A 16,335-nucleotide genomic window follows, 5' to 3' on the forward strand; every position below is an offset into this window, starting at 1 on the left:
GGCAAACTCCAAGCGGGCTGTCATGTGCCTTTTACTGAGGAGTGGTTTCCGTCTGGCCACCACCATAAAGGTCTGATTGGTGGAGTGCTGCAGAGATGGTTGTCCTTCTGCAAGGTTCCCCCATCTCCACAGAGGAACTCTGGAGTGTCTTTATGGGGTATTGTGTGTAGATTGATGAGTTGTTGTTTTTTTAATCCATTTTAGAATAAGCCTGTAATGTAACAAAATGTGGAGAAGGGGTATGAATACTTTCCGAATGCACTGTATTTAAGTGTGACTAAGTGTGTCAGGACAAGGAGATATAGATCCATACATTAGTCACAACAATGGTAACCGTGGCAGGAGTGTCTCTCCGTAGAGGCACTCCCCTCTGCAGGGAATATCCTGCCAATCTGGCGCGCGCAGTGGGAGGTCTCTCTCTCAACAGCACTGGAGGGTGCAGACCACTTGTCCATACCTTTTTTTCTCTCCTTCCCTCCTCTGCTTCTCTCACCACATTCCCTCCCTCTCACTTCCGGCTGAAAATCAAAACATTCTTTCTGAGAAAGCCTGGGAGGCTTGTGTGTGTGTGTGTGCCGTGTTCTGCCTAATGAAATGTAAGTTGTGTCATCTTGGATACGCCTACTAGTCATGTGAGGTAAATAACAACAAAGTAAAAGAGAGAAAACAAACTACCAAAATACATTTACAGCAGAGAAATGCATATGCTGCCTTACATAGGGCTGTGTTTTGTTCATGTCGTCGTCTTTTCAATGGGCTCAACCTACACAGACCTGTCGCTCTGCACTCTGTCACTCTCTTCCTCTCTGAGGAGGGAGCGTGGGGCCTATAAGCTTCCCTCCTCCCCCATCTCTTCACCTGCTATACATACAGGCAGATAACGACAGGGGGGCGCAAAGTGGAGGTCTATTGAGCGCCCATGTACTATAAGCACCTCTAATCCCCCTTCAGAGCGCTTGTTGTGCCATTAGAACTCTATGGAGGAGGGGTACTGTGACAAAGGTTTAAGCAAGGGGGATTCGCTCCATTTACTAGAATAGCCCTCAGCCATCACACACTTCCCTGACAGGGGGGGGATCTGTTTCATTCACCAGCGCAGACGGCAGCCTTTTTGGCTTTTGACAGGAGGCTCATTCCCATTCGGCAGTCCCTGAGGATAGTAACCTGTAAAATATTCTTTAATTCTGGCTCCAACGGGGAAGTGGTCTTATGTAAACAGAAACAAGCAGAGATAACTAGATATTTATGGTACATTTACAGTTTGTTACAAACATGCTTAGGTACATGCATAAGCACACACACACACACACACACACACACACACACACACACACACACACACACACACACACACACACACACACACACACACACACAGATGCACAAACGTTATTTACCATAACAGGGAAATAGGTTTAGATCATCAATCTCTCTCTCTTTACATGAAAAACGGTATGTGTTCTTCAATGCTTTTTGAAAGAGGGAAAAAAGGCTTACACAGCCATGCACAGAAAAACCTACTGATCTCTGGGAGTCCCTTAACTTCCTCTAATTCAGCAGCAAAATTCTCTCTGCCTGCAGTCGACAAACATCCAGCACCAAATTACATTCTTATGGTAAAGCCAACACAAATAAAGACAGGATGTGATGACAGAGAGCAAAAGAGAGGGAGACAGAGAGAAAGGGAGAGAAAGGGTCGTATTGGGTTAAAAGATCACAGAGGCAGTGTTTTGCTGATGTAGACAGCTGGACGTGGGTTCTCTAATCTGGCTAAACTTCATCTGCCCAGAGAGGGCTTGTCTGACTGAGCAGCAGGCCCAGCCATGGGGTTGTGACAGCCAGACGACAGGACGGACTAGAGGAGCATGCTGTATGTGTGTGTGTGTATGTGTGTGTCCTCACGGTTACTGTATAGGCTATGTGTGTGACGATGTCCTTCAGACAAAACGACAGGCCTGGTGCATTAAATCAATACCTCTAATGAGTTGGGTTGCTTCATGGGAGGAGTAACAGGGTTGGGTGTGTTTGTGTGAGCTTTAGGGAGGTGGCGGGGGTGAGGGGGCGAGTGTATGTTCCGTATCTATTGGAGGGTGGGGGTTGCAATGGAACTAGGGTGTGTGTCTGTGGGGGAATGTGTATGTACATGTGTGAAGGTGCGGGGTTGGGGCGTGAGTTTGTTTGAGAGTGAGAGTGTGTATCTATGTTGGGGCGGGGGGGTGATGTGATGTACAGTGGGCGTGTCAGTGTGGGCCTAGTAAACTGAATCAGACACGGATTAATTAGGGTAATTGGCGGGCCTTCAGGGACCTGCTCGTTAGGGCCACCCAGTCTCGCCCTTCTCGCCTCCCTAGCAAGGGACAGACAAACAGCTGAAGCGACAGCCTCCTCCCAGCGCCTCTCCGTGTCCAACGAGACTCCCTCCCGGAGTCTCACGCGTCAGGCCTGAGTTTGGCAGGGATGTCCTATAGTAACATTAACGATGTTTCACAATCTTAATGTCTCCCACTTTGAATGATATTCATCCGGTGACTTTGAGTACAATCTCTCTGTGATGGAAAGAACTGGCTTCTTTATCGTGCTGGAGTTTAGTTAAGTGATAGTGTGGAGGCATGGGTTGGGTTTTAAATCCCTGGCTCTAGCCTTCGTTGGCTGCTTTTCCTTCACTCTGCGCTCCAACTCATCCTAAACCATCTCTATTGCGTTGAGGTTGGGTGATTGTGGAGGCCGGGTCATTTGATGCAGGCACTCCATCACTCTCCTTATTGGTCAAATAGCCCTAACACAGCCTGGAGGTGTAGCCCTTACACAGCTTGTTGAAAAACAAATGATAGTGGGACTAAGTGCAAACCAGATGTGATGGAGAATCTCTGAAGAATGCTGTGGTAGCCATGTTGGTTAAATGTGCCTTGAATTCTAAATAAATCACTGACATTGTCACCAGCAAAGCAACCTCATACCATCACACCTTCTCCTCCATGCTTCACTGTGGGAACCACACATGCGGAGATAATCTGTTCACCTACTCTGCGTCTCACAAAGACACTGTTGTTTGAACCAAGAATCTCACATTTGGATTTATCACACCAAAGGACAGATTTCCACCGGTCTAATGTCCATTGCTCGTGTTCCTTGGCCCAAGCAAGTCTCTTCTTATTATTTGTGTCCTTTAGTAGAGGTTTCTTTGCAGCAATTCGACCATGATTCAAGCAGTCTCCTCTGAACAGTTGATGTTGAGATGTCTGTTACTTGAACTCTGTGACGCATTTATTTGGGCTGCAATCTGAGGTGCAGTAACTCTAATGAACTTATCCTCTGCAACAGAAGTAACTCTGGGTCTTACTTTCCTGTGGCAGTCCTCATGAGAGCCAGTTTCATCATAGCTCTTGATGTTTTTTGTGACTGCTCTTGAAGAAACTTTCAAAATTCTTGAAATGTTCCACATTGACTGACCTTCATGTCTTAAAGTAATGATGAACTGTTGCTTCTCTTTGCTTATTTGAGCTGTTCTTGCCATTAATATGGACTTGGTCTTTTACCAAATAGGACTATCTTCTGTATACCACCCCTACATTGTCACAACACAACTGACTGGCTCAAACGCATTAAGAAGGAAAGAAATTCCACAAATGAACTTTTAACAAGGCACACCTGTTAATTGAAATGCATTGCAGGTGACTACCCCATGAAGCTGGTTGAGAGAATGCCAAGAGTGTGCAAAGCTGTCAAGGCAAAGGGTGGCTACTTTGAAGAATCTTTTTGTTTAGCAGTTTTTTGGTTACAACATGATTTCATAGATGTTATTTCATAGTTTTGATATATTCACTATTATTCTACAATGTAGAAACATTGTAAAAATAAAGAAAAACCCTTGATTGAGTACGTGTGTCCAACCTTTTGACAGGTACTGTATTTTTATGCGTTCTTTCAAAAGCCATGCTTGAAGTCAATGTTACACATGTTATCAAAACGTCGAATTAAGCACGAGCTGTGCAAGAGTTTCTCTCAATCACATCACCACATTGGGAAACCAGGAAATGGCTGCGCTGTTCCTCCCTGTTGTTGTCTGGGATTGCTGCAGTGTTGTCATTTTACAGAGAGATGGAGAGAGCCCCCCCCCCCTCCTGAAACAACCCTCCTCTGCCCACATTCATTAAACCATAATTGGGCGGTATTGTTTTTAAAACGCAGACTTCAGAGTGTGCTAGACATAGCATGGGCAAGCATGCCCTTCATTATTATGCTGCAGATAATGTAACACCCTCTGTTACGCCCTGTTTTTGTTTGTTTGTCATTCAGCTAAGCTGCTGAACTCTTTGGGGGATAGTAATATTAATGGTAACCGTTTGACAGATAATAAAACAGTACGAGGATATCTCTAAGAAATATGACATCACTTTAACCTGACTTCACTGGATAGAGCCCCTGTCTGTTGAACCACCACTACACTATATTACTGCCCACAATTAGGGTTGCAAAGCTACCAGTAATTTACTAAAGAGGCCTGAATCTTCAGTAAATTTGTTAACAGAAAATCTATGACAAACTATCGTAACTTTGATCATTTATACTTGAATAACTTTTTAAAAACGTATTCATATACTGTATAGTATAATTTAGTTTATAACTGTGTCCATATTTTTCATGAGTTTCTAGTAGATATACCATTTGGTTCAAAAGAAAATAGCCTAATTAATGGAAAAAAATGCTTCTAATTAACAATGGCACAATATCTCTGCAACTCGTCCAACACATTGACAACAAATATATATTGACATAGTAAAATTATTTATTTAAATATTATTGAAATTGTGTAATAAAATAAAAGGAATAATATTTCATGCTGAAACCCTCATATGAAATACCAATGGTATTCACTAAATTGATGGTTTTGTATTTAGGATCATGTTTAACAGCTTTGTCATTCATTTTTATATTTAAAAATTATCTCATTTAATTATTTCAGATATTTTACATGTGATAAGGCCAGAGAGAGGGCCAGAGATAATTGCAGACACCTGTGATAATCTGAAGTACTCCAAAGGTCCACTAGATGTCTTGTGATAATTTACATAAAATCCTTGAAAGATGCTGGAAATAGGAGACAAAGGGCTGTGAGACATGGGTTTAACTCTAGACACATGAAAAGTAGGATGTATACCGAGGGTACAGGGCAACAGAAGACGAACAGCAGATGGGCTAATTAGCTTGGAGCAGTGGAGAATGGTCTCGGCTTCCGGGGATGTAGTCGCGGGGCTATAGCCGCATGCCAGCGCATCTGACTTGACATCCTTGGATACCGGTCGGTCCTGCGGAAGCGAAGTGGCCCGGGCCTTACCGAACCCCTCCCGGAGGTCCTGGTACCCGCGGAAATAGCGGAGACGTCCGGGGCAATCTCCAAGCAATCTCCATTGTGTCACTGGAGCCAAGAGAATCCCAATACCTCTGGAACCTACGGAGACTTAACTAGCAGGAATTGGAGCGTCTCGCTGTGGTTCCCTGACACTCGTAGGTTGATGGGGGTGGTATGGTGGGTGACCCGGCCTATAGAGCGCCCATCCAGCAATCTACATGGATGGGAATGGAGAGGGGTTGAGTGGGTATGCCCAGCTCGGACGCCATAAAGCTCTCATTCGCCAACGAGTCGATGAGTACCTGGAGAGACTTGGACTGTAAGGGGAGAAGAAAAAGTATTTGTAAGACCCACCAGAGTTCTCACTCCTACAAATGAGCTAGGTCTCTTGAAGGGACAGGTAGACACATAATAACCGGCAGTACCGCAATACAGACAACTATGGGTGCTAAGTCTGCGTACGCGTTCGACTGGAGACAGCCTAGCTCTGCCGTGCTGCGTCGGCTCGGGAAGAGGTGAATTGCCAGTCTTCAGAGGCTCTCGGGTAAGCTCGGATCCTCTCCGGGACATAGACGCCGGGGCCTTCCCGGAGTTCATCAGATGCAAGGTGGGATCTTTGAGTGAGTGATTGGGACCAAACCAGACCTCTTCTCCCTCCTACGTTCCCGGAGCTGTCCATCGATCCGGGTTGGTTAACGCGATAAGTGAGTCGAGATTCGTAGGTAGTTCCTGGGCTGCAAGCTCGTCCTTTACTTCCTCCGATAATCCGTGCAGGAAAGTGTCGAACAGCGCTTCTGGGTTCCAGGCACCCTCCGCTAGCATGCGGAAATCCATCACATAGTCTGCCACACTGAGTTATCTTCAACAAAAAGAGTGATCAAATTAAGATCCTTTTCTTTTCGTATTCTCTTTTTTTCAAAATATTTAACCTCTGAAAGTAGTATATGTGCCAGGTCAGGAGAGACAGTTTCCCACAGTTTCAAATCCACTGCGAACCAAAAACAATGTTGACTTACTCCATGGGCACTATGGCCTATCCTTGACATTGAATCAGCATCCCTCTGTTTACTACATTGCTCCTGTAATCTATCCACATTATCACATTATCCATGTATTCATAATTCTGTTCAAATCCATGTCTTACCCTCGTCTACGGAATGGGAGAGAAGGGGGAGATGGGAAATTAGTCTCTGATTCCTGCCCCCCCCCCCCCCACCCTTCTCTTAAGACAAAAGTATTTTTATTTGTGGTGCTGTTATCTGCCGGTCTTAAAGCGTAAGTAGAGATGCCACCCCTGCTGACGCAAGGTCAATGCATATTGTTTATGGAAAACAAAAGGATAAATGTGATGTCATGTCTAGACAGAATGCTAATGAATATGCATGCATTTATAAACCTCTGCGAGCGGGTATACAGTATTTCCGCGGCCACGCGACTTAACGCACACACACGTGCAGACAAAGTGTAATGATTATGGTAATGTTAGCAATCATCCTCAGCATCTCCTCTGCAATGTCAAAAAATAATCTGAATTAACTGTAATCCACAACTATTCATCAGATTACTCGAGGCTGGTGGTTCAGGGGGGTGGTCGAAGGGGTATCCATCCATAGATCATTAAAGTCCCCCCCACCCTATGTCTTCATCATCATTTTCTGTCTCCCATCTCTCTCTTTTCTAGTTTTGATTGTAAATGCTCCTTCTCTCTGTCTGTCTGTCTGTCTGTCTGTCTGTCTGTCTGTCTGTCTGTCTGTCTGTCTGTCTGTCTGTCTGTCTGTCTGTCTGTCTGTCTGTCTCCATATCCCTTATTTGTCTTCACTCTCTATCTCCATTGTAACACCACCTTATTTCTCTCACTGTCTGTCTGTCTGTCTGTCTGTCTGTCTGTCTGTCTGTCTGTCTGTCTGTCTGTCTGTCTGTCTGTCTGTCTGTCTGTCTGGCTGTCTGTCTGTCTGTCTGTCTGTCTGTCTGTCTGTCTCTCTCTCTCTCTCTCTCTCTCTCTCTCTCTCTCTCTCTCTCTCCATCCCTCAACCTATCGCTCCATCTTTCTGTGTCTGTGTTGTTTTCCCTCCGAAGTTCTCCTTACCACACAGGGATGTAGGCACCCTACAGGCTTAGCTCACAATCCCCACTCTAACACGCCCTGAGACCCCTACCCTCACCCCCGCTCTCACCACCCGCAAACATACACACACAACCTATACCACACCTCGTCCCCCGCCATGGGATTAGAAAGGACTAGAGGACAGAGAGATGGGGGGAATGGCGTGGAAGGGTGGAATTAAGGACCACCTGTCAATCCAGACTGAGACTGGTACAACTTTAATACAACCACCCCAGGATCAGCGCACATGACATGCTCTCTCTCAGACACACACACACGCACACACACACACACACACACACACACACACACACACACACACACACACACACACACACACACACACACACACACACACACACACACACACACACACACACACACCCCGGGCCTTTCTAATGAAACATCTGGGCCTATATTTCAGCTGAGTCTGAACTGTACTTCATAGCGGACCATTTTATATCAGAATCCCTGTCTGCAGTCTACCCAACAACCATCAACCCTGTGCACTGTAATACACATGTGTGGCTTTCTCCTAAATTGTACCCTTTTCTCTGTTTAATGCACTTCTTCTGGCCAAATGTAGTGAACTATACTGCCCTACCAAGAAAAAGGCAGTAACTGCTCATAGCGTGGAACTGAGAACAATTGCTTTTATTTACCTTGGTTTCACAGTAACTTTATACAGTTACTGCTACATGACCCCCGTTTTCTCCAAAACACAATACAATAGAGGCAGGATACTTGTCCATATGATTAAGCATGTATTTAATGGTGCAAAAATGACATAAACTCATTTTCGACCAAATTAGCAGTTTCTGCCTTTTTGCTTGGTAGGGCAGTATACAAGACATATGGTGCCATTTTGGATTGAAGTAAAGGTGCCTGGAATAACCTCTTGGGTTTCTACACCGGCGGAACCTTTCCAGTAGAAAAAGGTTCCATGAGTAACCCTTCTGAAAATGGTCTTCAAGGGACCCTTGTTTAAACGCTCGAATAGGAATCTTTTTATAATGGGAGGGTTACATTTTATCATTTTTAATAATATATTGTAGAGTTGTTAGCCTATCAGATTGGAGGTGTGGGTAATTGGAGGTGTGGCTTTCAGCTAGTTCTCTTTGGTCACCAGTTGGCATAAAGTTGGTATACTGCAAATAATAGTCATGTATATTACATATGATAATATGAATGATATTAACATTGCTGATTACATACATTAATAAAGTGGTACATTTTCCAATTTTGGGATTAGCATAGATTCTTTAGGAACTCCTACACCTCTGTTAGCCTCATTGAAGCAACAAAACTGTCAGTGTTCAACCTTAGCATGTGATGACAATACAACAGAACAGAGGAACAGGAATGACATTTAAATCAAATCAAATTGTGTTGGTCGCATACACGTATTTAGCAGATGTTATTGCGGGTGTAGTGAAATGCTTGCTACTCTAACAGGTGGCCAAAAATATATCTATATTATAGCTCCTACTAAGCCATGCCTCCACTCCAGAGTTCCTTCAGGAACCTGTTGCCACATTGAACCATTAAAGGTTCCTCCTCAACTAACCAAAGATGCAAATATGAACCATTGACTAGTAATAGTTCCTTGAGAAACTCCAGAGTTCCTCGAGTCACCACTAATTCTAAGAGTGTAGAGAACAGGGTTCATTAGGTTCCAAACGGAAGAAAAGAGACTGAAACAGGGAGGGACTACATGGACTTGTTCAATAAGAAACGCACATTTTTCATTGCAAAGGCTTAACAAATGTTTACCATTGTGTGCCCTGATAAATCCGTTTCCCCAACCTTTCTGACGTCTGTTGGAATGTGAGAGGCAGCGGCGCAAGTTACAGACTCATTCATAGCAATTCTCCTCTGAAGAGCCATCGTATTGATTTTGAAAAGTCTGTGAACACAGAACAGTTTCCCCTCTTGTTTGGAGGTGCAGTGAGGAGTGGGGAGGCGGAGACAGATGGTTGTCGTTGTATGAGAGCTGGTTTGCACATTTATGTAATGGAGGCAGACGAATATACAAAACATATGTAGTGGACAGCAGGACTCAGTGAGTGGAACTAAAGAGGTGGCACGTTTGACCACGCATGCACATACACACAATCACACACACAGCTTTGTTTTCGTGAAATTGCGGAGTGTAAAAATGTTTGACCATCATAAATCATATTTTCTCTAACACTATCCCTACCCCTTAACCTAACCCTAAGAGAGAGAGGGAGAGAGAGAGAGAGAGAGAGAGAGAGAGAGAGAGAGACAGAGATGTAGAAAAGAGAGAGATGTAGAGAGAGAGAAAGAGAGAGAGACAGAGATGTAGCGAGAGAGAGAAAGAGAGAGAGAGAAAGAAAGATGTAGAGAGAGAGAGAGAGAGAGAGAGACAGAGACAGAGACAGAGATGTAGAAAAGAGAGAGATGTAGAGAGAGAGAAAGAGAGAGAGACAGAGATGTAGCGAGAGAGAGAAAGAGAGAGAGAGAAAGAAAGATGTAGAGAGAGAGAGAGAGAGAAAGAGAGACACATATATATAGAGAGAGAGCGGTAGAGAGAGAAAGAGTGAGAGACAGGGATGTAGCAGGAGAGAGCGAGAGATGTAGCGAAAGAGAGAGAGGTAGAGAGAGAGAGAGAGAGAGAGAGAGAGAGAGAGAGAAAGATGTAGCAAAAGTGAGAGAGGTAGAGAGAGAGAAAGAAAGAGAGAGAGATGTCCTCCCCTTCTCTACGGCTGAGTGTGGACACTTTGGCCCCCACCCCTTGCAGGCCCATCCTCCCTGTGCGCAGCACCTTAACAGTTCCTGACAGCCAGTCGCTCATTAGGGCTACCGTGCTCTATGTTCCTGTGTCCGCCGGCTCCCAGCCCCCCAAACAATGTCTGTGTGTGTGTGTGTGTGTGTGTGTGTGTGTGTGTGTGTGTGTGTGTGTGTGTGTGTGTGTGTGTGTGTGTGTGTGTGTGTGTGTGTGTGTGTGTGTGTGTGTGTGTGTGTGTGTGTGTTTGTGACTCTGCTCTGCACTGGTGCGGCCCGGACTATGGCTGGCTGTAGCTGGAGATGAGTGGGGTGGGGGCAAGTTAAGCCCTATTCACCAGCACAAAGACATAATTAACCAAATTGGCAAAACTGTCTCCTGAACATTCTGTGCTAGTCAGAGGTTGCCATAGAAACTCTATATTTGATGTGTGTGTGTTTGTGATTAAGTCACACATGATTGTCAATCAATTCCACTAACGGGACACAGTCAGATTCACGCACAGTCAGACAGAGACTATTATTTTGACTCGTTTACGTTCACTTTTACAAATACTACTCACTCACTCACTCACTCACTCACTCACTCACTCACTCACTCACTCACTCACTCACTCACTCACTCACCTTAGTCTCACCTCTGTCTCACCTCTGTCTTTCAAGCACACAAACACATTTACATTAATGCATCAAGTAGTTATTTTCTTGCACACAGTTTTTCCAGTCATAGTTGAAGAGTTGAAAAGGTTTCATGTGGAAAGCAGTGTTTACTGGCTCGGTGAGTGCCGTTGAAGGACAGAATAATGTGCTATGATTAAACATGATGATAGTTGCCCCGGTCATCCCATTCATGGCTTCATTCTTTAGTAATTACATGACTTATGCCTGGCCAATGCTCTGGATTGTTTTTATTAGCAACGGTCATCAAAAGTGTTAAAAGGTTGAAGAACTATTCTAATAAATGCAACAATTGGACAATAGATACTCCAAACTTCTTAGAACGCACTCATATATACATGTTCTTATTGTATCAGGTATTTTGTTTATATTTGGTGTTAATATAAAGAAGTTAGGGCCTCCCGAGTGGCGCAGTGGTCTAATATATCTATGTGACTAGAAATTCTGTGTTTGAGTCCAGGCTCTGTCACAGCCGGCCGCGACCGGGAGACCCATGGGGCGGCACAAAATTGGCACAGCGTCGTCCGGGTTAGGGGAATGTTTGGCCGGCAGGGATGTCCTTGTCCCATCAAGCACTAGCGACTCCTGAGCACTAGCTGACATGGTCGCCAGGTGTACGGTGTTTCCTCCGACACATTGGTGCGGCTGGCTTCCGGGTTAAGTAGGCATTGTGTCAAGAAGCAGTGCTTGGTTGGGTTGTGATTCGGAGGACGCACGGCTCTCGACCTTCGCCTCTTCATATGGGAGTTGCAGCGATGAAACAGGACTGTAACTACCAGTTGGATTCCACGGAATTGGGGAGAAAACGGAATAATACAAATCTGAAAAATACATAGCTGAATAGCTTTATGTCCGCATATATGCGGACATAAAGGGGAGGAACAAGGCTGTCTGTCTACCCTACCTGCACTCATTAACGCTCTCTTGCGTAACTCAACGAGTGTGTCAATAGCAGGATACCCTCCAATTAGAAATAAACACGCTTGGCTCTAAACATACTTTACATTGCTTGTGAGATCAGACATAATATCACTATAACTTCCGGCGCCGACAGAGATGGCCGCCTCGCTTCGCGTTCCTGGGAAACTATGCAGTATTTAGTTTTTTATTGTGTTATTTCTTACATTGGTACCCCAGGTAATCTTAGGTTTTATTACATACAGTCAGGAGAAACTACTGGATATAAGAGCAACGTAAACTCACCATTATTACGACCAGGAATACGACTTTCCCGAAGCGGATCCTGTGTTTTGCCCACCAACCGGGACAATGGATCGGATCCCAGCCGGTGAACCAATACAATGACACCGTAAAAGAGGCAGACGAAGCGGTCTTCTGGTCACTCTCTGGAGATGGGCACATCGCGCACTGCTCCCGAGCATACTACTTGCCAATGTCCAGTCTTTTGACAACAAGGTTGATGAAATCCGAGCAAGGGTAGCATTCCAGAGAGACATCAGAGACTGTAATGTTCTTTGCCCCACTGTATCCTGAGGCTGCATTCATTGTAGCTGGGGATTTTAACAAGGCTAATCTGAAAAAAAGACTCCCTAAATTCTAGCAGCATATCGATTGTGTTACCAGGGCTGGTAAAACCCTGGATCATTGCTATTTTAACTTCCGCGACGCATATAAGGCCCTCCCCCGCCCGCCTTTCGGAGAAGCTGACCACGACTCCATTTTGTTGCTTCCAGCCTATAGACAGAAACTAAAACAGGAATCTCCCGCTCTCAGGTCTGTTCAACGCTGGTCCGACCAATCTGATTCCACGCTTCAAGATTGCTTCGATCACGTGAATTGGGATATGTTCCGCATTGCGTCAAACAACAACATTGACGAATACGCTGATTCGGTGAGCGAGTTCATTAGCAAGTGCATTGGTGATGTCGTACCCACAGCAACTATTAAACCATTCTCAAACCAGAAACCGTGGATTGATGGCAGCATTCGCACAAAACTGAAAGCTCGAACCACTGCTTTTAACCAGGGCAAGGTGACCGGAAACATGCCTGAATACAAAGAGTGTAGCTATTCCCTCCACAAGGCAATCAAACAAGCTCAGCATCAGTATAGAGACAAAGTAGGGTCGCAATTCAACGGCTCAGACACAAGAGGTACAGTATGTGGCAGGGTCTAGAGTCAATCACGGATTACAAAAAGAAAACCAGCCCCGTCGCCGACCAGGATGTCTTGCTCCCAGACAGATTAAACAACTTCTTTGCTCGCTTTGAGGACAATACAGTGCCACTGACACGGCTGTTCCCACATGCTTCAAGATGGCCACCATTGTTCCTGTTCCCAAGAAAGCTAAGGTAACTGAGCTAAATGACTATCGCCCCTTAGCACTCACTTCCGTCATCATGAAGTGCTTTGAGAGACTTGTCAAGGACCATATCACCTCCACCCTACCTGACACCCTAGACCCACTCCAATTTGCTTACCGCCCCAATAGGTCCACAGACGACGCAATCATAAACACACTGCACACTGCCCTAACCCATCTGGACAAGAGGAATACCTATGTGAGAATGCTGTTCATTGACTATAGCTCAGCATTTAACACCATAGTACCCTCCAAACTCGTCATCAAGCTCGAGACCCTGGGTCTCAACCCCGCCCTGTGCAACTGGGTACTGGACTTCCTGACGGGCCACCCCCAGGTGGTGAGGGTAGGTAACAACAACTCCACCCAGCTGATCCTCCACACTGGGATCCCACAAGGTGCGTTCTGAGCCCTCTCCTGTACTCCCTGTTCACACATGACTGCGTGGCCATGCACGCCTCCAACTCAATCATCAAGTTTGCAGACAACATTACAGTGTTAGGCTTGATTACCAACAACGACGAAATGGCCTACAGGGAGGAGGTGAGGGCCCTCAGAGTGTGGTGTCAGTAAAATAACCTCACACTCAACGTCAACAATACAAAGGAGATGATCATGGACTTCAGGAAACAGCAGAGGGAGCACCCCCCTAACCACATCGACAGGACAGTAGTGGAGAGGGTAGAAAGTTTTAAGTTCCTCGGTGTACACATCACGGACAAACTGAATTGGTCCACCCACACAGACAGCGAGGCTGAATAAATCCGGCTTGTCACCAAAAGCACTCACAAACTTTTATAGATGCACAATCTAGAGCATCCTATCGGGCTGTATCATCGCCTGGTACGACAACTGCTCCGCCCACAACCATAAGGCTCTCCAGAGTGTAGTGAGGTCTGCACAACGCATCACCGGGGGCAAACTACCTGCCCTCCAGGACACCTACACCACCCGATGTCACAGGAAGGCCATAAAGGTCATCAAGGACAACAACAACCCGAGCCACTGCCTGTTCACCCCGCTATCATCCAGAAGGCGAGATCAGTACAGGTGCATCAAAGCAGGGACCGAGAGACTGAAAAACAGCTTCTATCTCAAGGCCATCAGACTGTTAAACAGCCACCACTAACATTGAGTGGCTGCTGCCATACATGTCAAAAATATATCACTAGCCACTTTAAACAATGCCACTTAATATAATGTTTACATACCCTACATTACTCATCTCATATGTATATACTGTACTCGATACCATCTACTGCATCTTGCATATGCCATTCTGTACCATCACTCATTCATATATCTTTATGTACATATTCTTCATCCCTTTACACTAGTGTGTATAAGGTAGCTGTTGTGGAATTGTTAGGTTAGATTACTCGTTGGTTATTACTGCATTGTCGGAACTAGAAGCACAAGCATTTCGCTACACTCGCACTAACATCTGCTAACCATGTGTATTGTCACACCCTAACCATAGTTTGCTTTGTATGTTTCTATGTTTTGTTTGGTCAGGGTGTGATCTGAGTGGGCATTCTATGTTGTGTGTCTAGTTTGTCTGTTTCTGTGTTTGGCCTGAAATGGTTCTCAATCAGAGGCAGGTGTTAGTCATTGTCTCTGATTGGGAACCATATTTAGGTAGCCTGTTTGGTGTTGGGATTTGTGGGTGATTGTTCCTGTCTTTGTGTTTGTTACACCAGATAGGGCTGTTTTCGGTTTTTCACGGTTTCATTAAAGATGTATCACAATAACCACGTTTTGGTCCGCCTCTCCATCAACAGAAGAATCCCGTAACATGTATGTGACAAATAAAATTTGATTTGATTTATAATCCAGTGTTCATTTTCAGGAAGATGCTTTCATTTCATCTAATTTGTAAATAGTTTAACTGTATACTTTAAAACCAAATCCACAAAAAATGAACATCCATCAAACTAAAGTTCTCTTTCTTCTCTTTTTTGTGATGTAAGTGTCGAGACGGTGCGTTAAATCCCCGAAAGAAGCTTTAGCGATCTCATAGATTCAACACAAAAACTATATATCCAATTGAACCCATTTCAGCTGTTACCAGGGTTTGTTTGACATGTCATTTCAAACAGTTCCGCCTTCGCAACGTTAACGGGGGAAAATCAACAGGGACGAGCAAGAATATGAAACAGTCGCAGGAGTAAAATGAAAGCAATTATTCAAATGAGATTTGAGTGACAAGTGGATGTTTCACCCATCAAACACAGGAAATAGATGGCTGAAAAAACTACAGATTCTCAGGTGGGCGGGGCATGCACGTTGCTACTTTGATCAAAGACAAGGTGACGTCAGAGCTTCTAGCACAACAGCCTGCTGCTTGACAAAGAGGAAAAAGGAACGTGGACGACTTACATCTTAAACTAAGTAGTTTCCCACATGTCCTTCAACGGTGCATACTACTCAAGACAAGCAAACTGTTCTGTTGAAGATTATTGGCATGAAAATTAGGTGTTTGTTCTCACAGATGCAGTAAACTCAGATATACTGTTTGTTTGTGTGTGTGTGTGTGTGTGTGTGTGTGTGTGTGTGTGTGCGTGCGTGCGTGCGTGCGTGCGTGTGTGCGTGCGTGTGCGTGTGTGTGTGCGTGTGAGTGTATTTATGTCTTTCCCAGCAAGTCAATGAAATATCGATCACCTCTGATGAGAGAGGGACAGACGTCAAGGGCAAACAGCCAGCAGATCAATATGTGTGTATGTGTGTCTGTATTTAAACTTCATGCATAGACACCATGAACTCTTCTGCAGTCCCGACGGCATTGTGACTGTGTGAAAATGTATTTATGTTGCCGGTTAAGTTAGAGTAAAATTCTTATTGCCTGCAATACAGGCATGAACTGATGTTGGTTTGTGTGAAGTTGTAACTGTCTTATATCATGTTTTGAGGTTAGTTTGTGTAAAGTTGTGCCTATTGGCACACAGCATCACTGTGGTTTGGGACTTGGTTTAAAGATAAACTTCAGGTCTGACTGATGAGTTCACTCTTTCGCTCTCTTATCCTCCCTCTGTCTCACTCCTTCTTCCCCTCCCTCCATCTATGATCCCCCTGAGTCACAACAACAGACACCAAACAGATTGAGCATCCCCCTTACGAGGAAAAAAATGCCCC

Source organism: Oncorhynchus masou, chromosome 25 (genome assembly GCF_036934945.1).
Source record: "Oncorhynchus masou masou isolate Uvic2021 chromosome 25, UVic_Omas_1.1, whole genome shotgun sequence".
Lineage (NCBI taxonomy): Eukaryota > Metazoa > Chordata > Actinopteri > Salmoniformes > Salmonidae > Oncorhynchus > Oncorhynchus masou.